Genomic DNA, 8,123 nt, shown 5'->3' with positions numbered 1-8,123 from the left:
TCCCACCAACCCAGGAGCCTGATGTGGGGCTCGATCCCAGGACCCTGGGATCATGACCTAAGCTGAAGGCAGACGCTTAACCACCTGAGCCACACAGGCGCCCCCTGAGGCAGTTCTAGTCAACCAACTCAAGGAATGCATCAATGCCTATGCTATATAGTGGGTCTACATTTTCAGGATAACTAATACAGTTGCAAAAAAAAGGGAACATAATTGTATATTCCAAAAGTTCGTTCTGAAACCCCCCTTCTTCATGAAAACAGATAACTTTTTTATAGTCAGATCCGAGATTTTTAAGGTATTTGAGGTTTAAATTGCCAGCTTTTAAATTTTTTTTTAAGATTTATTTATTTATTTTAGGGGGGAGATACAGAGGGAGAGAGAGAATCTTGAGCAGATTCCCTGCTGAGCGCAGAGCCCCACACAGGGCTCTATCCCACGACCCTGAGATCATGACCTGAGCCGAAATCAAGAGTCGGATGCTGAGCCAATGCAGCCACCCAGGCACCCCTTACATTTTTATTTTCTTCTCCCTTGAGTGGCATCTAAATCTCAGAGAATTATGCAGTGTCATGACATCAGATAGGAGACACTGCCCGTGCTGACATCTTCTGAGATGTAGGGTATCCTACCTGGTCCTGGCACATCCTTCCATGAAAGCATCTGCGGAGATGTCTATTTTCTTATCAGCCTCCAGTGGGCAGTCTACTCGCTCTGTTCCTTTATCTTGTCGGCAAGACCCTTCTGGCTCCATCAGCTCCTCAATACCACTTCCACTCCCTTCTGTGGGCAGTCGCCCTCCTGGGCCGCTCAAGGCCCCGAGGAGCAGGACGGCATCAGGGCTACAGTTCACCATGACACAGCTTCTCCAGGACTGACACTGTTGAGTGCCCACCTCGCCAGCAGCAGCAACCAACACTGAGCCCCTGGACTTGGTGCCACAATCCAGAGGCTCCAGACAGGCATTGAATCAAAATCCATTCGATTACACTGGTTGCCTCCTATCATGGACGAAGCAGTGATTTGACTTTATTGGAAGAGAGTCTTTCTCTCCCACCAAGCTTCTTTCTACTATAGCATCACTCTTGGTGGATTTACAGACTGCTTTATTTACCATCATGCTACCTTGCTCAGTATTGCCTTTGAGCAGTGAACTCACTTTACGGTGATGCTTGCATGAGGGACCTGAACTGGGAAGAGGGGGAAGAGTTGGCAGAGTACAAGGCCTTCATTTTGCTGGTATGACCACGACCTTGCCGGTGAGACATGGCTCTGGAGCTGACAGTTCCGGCAGCAGCTTCCTGGTCCCAGCTTGTAGCTATGGTCGTGTATTTCAGGACAGTGGCCTCCTTATCCCCAGATTTTAGCTAAGGTGGTATGATCCTGGGACCAGAGACTAGGAAGGTAGATTCCTGATTTTCCACATTCCCTATTGATGTAAAACTTTCATGTCCTTTTTCAGGACAGTCTATGATGTTATAGGAGTCATTCCTTGAGGCCCAGCCCAGTATCTTTTCCTATAGCCCTCCCTCTGATTTTTTAGTACCTAATTCTCTGTATTAAAGGCTTTTCTGACTAAAATAGTTAGAATGGCTCCTATTAACCACAACAGAACCTTGCTGATTATAGTGGTAAACTTTCTAATTAAGATATCACATTTACAGATGTGACTCCAAGGTCATCACTTAGAGGTTTTAGATTTGTAACTGGATGTAGTAAATGAAGAGACTTTGGGTTGCACCATCTTAAGTGAGTGGGTAATTGCACTTTGAGTTGCATTATATTAACTGGGATTTTTCTGAAGTGTAAATATGGGGCAGGGGTGGGGAAGGATAGAGTTCATGTAGGGCAAACAAATTAGTGGATTATATGGACATTTTAAGATTCTTTTTGGCCACTGCATTAAAATTCCGTTCTTAGATTTAAGAAATCCTTCACCTTATAAATTTTGAAGGGAGGCAAAACCCCCTTTCCATTTTAGAAGTTGGAAATACCAGATAATTGCTTTCCTAGCCTCTGCAGCTAGACTACTGGTGCATGGCTTAGGCTCAGCCAATCAGACACACCTTCTGCAGCTTTCTGTAGCAGAAATTTGACTGAGTTCTTGGGAGAATGGGGTCGTAGTGCCCGTGGTGGGGTGCAGGGTTGGAAGCTGGTAGTGTTGGCTGTATGAGCTTAGGGTTAGTGGCGACAGCCGTGGTGTCTTCCCCAGCATGTCTGCAACACTACCCCCAAACCTGGTTCTCCAGCCTCCCTGGATATTTTATGATCTATTCAATGTTATATAATAAGTTCTTTTCTTCCATAAATAAGCCAGAGTAAGTTTCTGTGGTTAACCACTAACCGTGACTGATTTGGTTGCCAAAAACCATTGTTTAAAAGGTTATAGCAGCATCTTCAAAAGTGTATTTCATGGAACAGTAAGTCCCCCCAGAGAAAGAGTCCATGGCTCACTAAGTTTGGATGGCATGGTATCTCTTGGAATGATTCATAATTCAAAGGAATATTTTAGAACTTCTGAGAGGTCTCCCAGGAAAGAGACTTGTACTTGTTAGCAGACTGAGTGTGAAGCTGACACAGTGAGGGAGGGGACACACTGAGAAAACCGCAGTGAAACATGGCTGGAGCCAGTGGATTAAGTCAAGGTTGAATTCCACTTTCGTTTTGGACTTTGAGATATGTGAGGTAACATTCCCCTATATTTAATACAGCTGAAGCTCAGCTTCCAATTACTTGCCGTGAAAAGCGATGAAAAACATCTAACATCTTAGCCGCTCATTTATTTGGCTTTCTCATCGCCAATGACCTCCACTCTATCTCAGCCACCCCCTCCAGTGGCCTCATCTTGTTGTCACTCAAAACCATTCTACCTTTGAAATCTTGAACTCGGAAATTCTATTCTTTGACCACAACCATCTATCTGTCCTTCCAACCTAACTGATCAACATCTTCTATTACACTTTGACCTTATCCAGAGGAAGTTAATTTGTGTTATTTAAGTCACCGGGTCTGTGGTACTTGGTTATGACGGGCCAAGCCAACTAACACATTCTTCGTCTCTATCACCACCACCAGCAGCATTTGCTGCCTACATTTTTGCAGTATAAGATACATCAGGGAAGGGCTTTTATCTGTCTCATTTGCTGCTATATCCTCAAAGCCTAGGATAGAATCTGGCACATAGTAGGCATTTAATAAATATTAATGAAACAAGGCGCCTGGGTGGCTCAGTGGGTTAAGCATCTGCCTTCACCTCAGGTCATAATCCCAGGGTCCTGGGATTGAGGCCCACATCGGGCTCCCTGCTCAGTGGGGAGTCTGCTTCTCCTTCTGCCTCTCTCCCTCTTTCTCTTTCTCTCTGTGTCTCTCATGAATAAATAAATAAAATCTTAAAAAAATAAAAATAGGGGCACCTAGGTGGCTCAGTTGTTAAGTGTCTGCCTACGGCTCAGGTCATGATCCCGGGGTCCTGGGATCGAGCCCCACATCGGGCTCCCTGCTTGGCAGGAAGCCTGCTTCTCCCTCTCCCACTCCCCCTGCTTGTGTTCCCTCTCTCGCTGTGTCTCTCTCTGTCAAATAAATAAAAGCTTAAATAAATAAATAAATAAATAAATAAATAAAATATTAATGAAACAGCTAAATAAATGAATAGCTGTTTAGGTGGTGTCCTTGCCTCCATCCTTGACCCTCTCTCCAGCTGTTCTCCACAGAGACTACTCTCTTTATATTAAAATTCTGGTTATATCATTTCCCTGCTTGAAACTCTTTATTGTCTCTCTTCCATTATTCTCAGGATGAAATCCTAAATCAATAATATTGTTTAAGTGGATGCTATAATTTGGCCCACACGTCTCTCTCCATCTTCAATGCATGTAATTCTCTCAGTCTATCGTGAGTATTCCAGCCACAATGTGTTCTTTCCATTTTCAGAGTTCCTCGTGCCTTTACACATGCTCTTCCCTCACTGGAGTGTCCTTCCCCATATTTTTGCCTACCTCATTCTTCAGAAATCCCACCTAAATGTTAATTTGAAAAACCTTTCCTGATCATGCCACCAAAATGGCCTTTTCTTTTGTATCCTCACTGCTTTTCCTTCAAAACAATTATCACAATGTTGATTATTGATGTGATTATTTAATATCTGATTTCCTCATTAAAACATAAGCTCTGTGAGAATAGACTGTTTTGCTCATTATTGTTTTTCTAGTGCTCGACTGCTACCGTACCTGTATACCATAAATAAATAGTTGTTGAACGAAAGCATGAGCAGTGTTAATTTCCTAGGGCTGAACATTTTACTTCAGCTCTCAGTATCAACAGCAAGCCTAAGGTCCAGAAATAGTACAAAGGAGAGGGTGATTAAATTATCTCCAAGTAAGAAGAGTGGGATGGATGGCAGGATGAGTAAGGAGTTTTCTAGATAAAGGAGGGGTATCGAAGACATGCAAGGTAGAAAAGGCCTGTGCAAAAACACTGAGGTTTAAAGTCATTCTGTGTGTCCAGAGAGCAGGGACCAAAAGCATTAGTGATGAGAGATAAAGATAGAAAAAAGATCTGATCAAGTTTGCTAAAGAGGTCGAATTTTATTCTATAGTGCAACAAACACCACTGATTTTTCCAGTTCTTTCCTTTATTTAGGTCTGCTTTGTCTCTTATCCATGGATACTTGGAAAAGTCATTTAATCTTGCTGAGTTTCAGTTTCCTTTTCTGTTGAATGGCTGATAAGAGACATGAGAAGGTACTTCAGAGGTTCCAAGAATAACGTAGATGCTTATCAAATGTTAGTTCCCTTTGAGGGTGCCTGGCTGGCTCAGTTAGTAAAGCATGTGACTCTGGATCTCCAGGTCATGAGTTCAAGCCCTACATTGGGTACGCCCAACGTAATTTTTTTTTTTTTTACTTTAAAAAAAATGTTAGTTCCCTTTTTTTTTCTCCCCTATAGTCAGGTTGATTTCAGCACCATAGTTTTTGGTCAGTCCTGAGAGTATGCAGTTCCCATGTAGAGCACAAGAGGGAGTATGAGACTGAACCTTTGCAAAGGGTCATTAGGCTACCTTAGCAAGCCCTGGGAGAAAGACAAATAGAGGAGACATTTTTCCAAAACTAGAAAAGCAACCTGACTTATTTTAAAGATTCTAAGTAAGTGGTAACTGTTCTTCAGGTCTCTGGACATGTATTTGAAGGGGGAAACCAGCAGCAAGCATGATGGACTTAGTTATAAGAGCTATCAGATCCCTTAAAGTAGCTGGTATTTTGTAATATCCTATTATACACTACCTATTTTCCATACATTATCACTTTTAATTTAACTCTCCCAAAGTGCCAGTAAAATAATTCTCATCCCCTTTTTACAGATGAGCAACCTGTGTGATCAAGAGAAATTTAATCACATAACTACAATCGGTGGAAGTTGGATTTGAACCTAGTCCTCTCTGATTGCAAAGCTTATGTGCTTTTGATTATCCCACACAGGTTTACCTTAGAAAGCCTTGGGGGTTCATTTTGATTCAGTTCCCTTATTTAACAGAGATGGTCCAAAAAAAGAACTGGTCAGTGGTGAGTGATAACTGATGAGACAAAGGGGGACTTTGTGCCCAGAATGGGCTTGTGGACACAAAGACCCTGACCACAGAACATCGCTGTGCCCATGCGCATCCTGCAAGAGGGGAGGTTTACAGTTGTTCAGTTAGCCATAGTCTCACCCTGGGAGAATCACCTGTCCTCTCTGGCCCTTAAGTTCCTCATCTCTGAAATGAGCTGACTCCTTCTCCTCCTACGGGTCTCAACTCAAATGTCACTTCCCTCAGAGAGGCTTTCTCTATTTAATCATTCTAAAATAATCCCCTCTCCTAGTTACTTTTTTTTTTTTTTTTAAGATTTTATTTATTTATTTGACAGAGAGAGATAGCGAGAGCAGGAACACAAGCAGGGGGAATGGGAGAGGGAGAAGCAGGCTTCTCGCTGAGCAGGGAGCCCGATGTGGGACTCGATCCCAGGACCCTGGGATCATGACCTGAGCCGAAGGCAGACGCTTAACGACTGAGCCACCCAGGTGCCCTCTCCTAGTTATTTTTATTCCTCTTGTTGGAATATTTCCTCAAATGTGCTCATCACTAACTGAAATTATCTTATGTATTTTGTTTGCTTATTTGTTTGTCTCCCCTCCTAGAATTCGTAACCTCCTAATGAGCAGGGTTCTGTCTATTTGTGGATTTAAATATTTTATTTTATTTATTTAAGTAACATTTACATCCGACAAGGGGCTTGAACTCATAACCCCAAGATCAAGAGTCACCTGCAGCCAGGCACTCCCGTGGTAGGGGATTTTAAACTGGGTTTCGTGAGAGCCCTCTGCTGCTACAATGTGAAGCTTGGATTACAGGGGAAATTGGAGGCTATGGTAGCAGTAGGAGAGTGAGGAGGCTGTGGCCCTGGAAAGGAGAGAAAGGAATGGAGAGCTCTCAGGAGGTAGAATGGATCAGCTTCTGTGAAGGACTGGTAGGGTGGCTGAAGAAAGAGGGAGGGGGTGGTGGGTGGTGCCTGGGTTCTGACTATTCACCTCTTGAATGTTTCCCTGTGTGTCTCAGATTGCACTCCTGCTGACCGTGGTATGCCCTGATGCCTGATGATGGGGTAGTGTCCTCAATGTACATTTTAACCAATTTCACTTATAAACTTACGCTAGTGGGGAGAATGGCCATGCACATTCATTTATTTTACAAATGAAGAAACTGAAGCACAGAGAAGGAAGGAATGATTAGTGCATGAAGTGGCATTTGAGATACTCATTATCTAAATCTGTTCCCACTCCTGTGGTAGATTGGTGAAAGGCAATAGATTTCTTTCTTCCCCGTATCCCCTCCATGCCCCTTTGTGATGTGACTTTGCTGTTCTTCCCAATCAGAGATGACATTTATTTCTCCACTCCTTGGAATCTGGGCTGTGCTTGTGACTTGATTTGGCCAATAGAATAAAGTACATGGGATGTTGTGCAATTTCTGAGGCTAGGCCTTAAGAGATTGCATCTTCTGCATTTACCCTCTTAGAAGGGTGCCCCGAGACCACCAGGGAAACTGGTCTAGGCTACTGGTGGATTAGAATTGGAGAAGAGCCATGGCAGCCAGCCCTCAGCCAGAACCAACTGCCAGACCCATGAGTGAGGCCATCTTAGACCTCCCGGTCCAGGTGACCTTCCAGCTGATGTCAAATAAAACCAGCAGACTAATCCATTCAGCCATCCACAGAATTATGAGAAACAATACATTATTGCTGTTTTAAGCCATGAATTTTGGAGAGTGGTTTGTTACACAACTAAAACAACCTCTGTGCTCCTGTTGTCAGTAAATAGCTTCCTTGTCTACCTGGTTGTTTATGCCAGTTCCCTCTCCCTCATATCTCACATTTAATCCTTCCTAAACACATATAAAATCTCCCTACTTTTCACTTTCCCCTAGTGCTAGGACATGAGTTCTGTTCCTCTTCATCTCTCACCTGGATTATCACAGCAATCTCTAATGGTGCTCCCTATTTATTGAGTGCTGTCTCCCTGCTCCCTACCTTTCCCATTCAATTTGTCATACCCACCATGATCAGAGCATTCTTTGCTATAGGCAGATGTAACCATGTTGCTCCACTGCTTAAAGCCTTTTGCTTGCAAGGTAAATTCCCAAATCTTTAACACGATTTATGAGGCCTTAAGATCATCTGGCCCCTGCCTCTTCTCAGTCCTGTCTTCCACCAATCCTCTCATTGAACCCTGTGTTTCTAGAGCTGCTTCACAGGTTCTGGTGACCTTCTGGCACCTGCGTAAGCTCCCTCATTATGTGAGGCAACCTCTGAAGGGGTCAGATGAAAACACTTAACCTGTCAACACACCTAAGTTCCTATGCCGGTCATGAGAGACTCACACTGGGGTGTGGATTCGAACCTTGTAAAGATCTGAACATTCCAAATGATATCCACCCTTATGACACTACCTTTTCTAAGTGACTGATTCTCATTCAGTAAAAAGCATCAATTTTATATTTCATATAAAAACCAGGAGCTGGAGAAAGCTGATTACTCTGGCAATTAGAAAAGATTTAAGGAAATTTTTTTTGTAGGACTCTTCACCACAGTGGTG

The sequence above is a fragment of the Leptonychotes weddellii genome, chromosome 4, assembly GCF_054177405.1.
Source record: "Leptonychotes weddellii isolate Sample4059 chromosome 4, ASM5417740v2, whole genome shotgun sequence".
Taxonomy (NCBI): Eukaryota; Metazoa; Chordata; class Mammalia; order Carnivora; family Phocidae; genus Leptonychotes; species Leptonychotes weddellii.
This window is presented reverse-complemented; position numbering follows the sequence as displayed.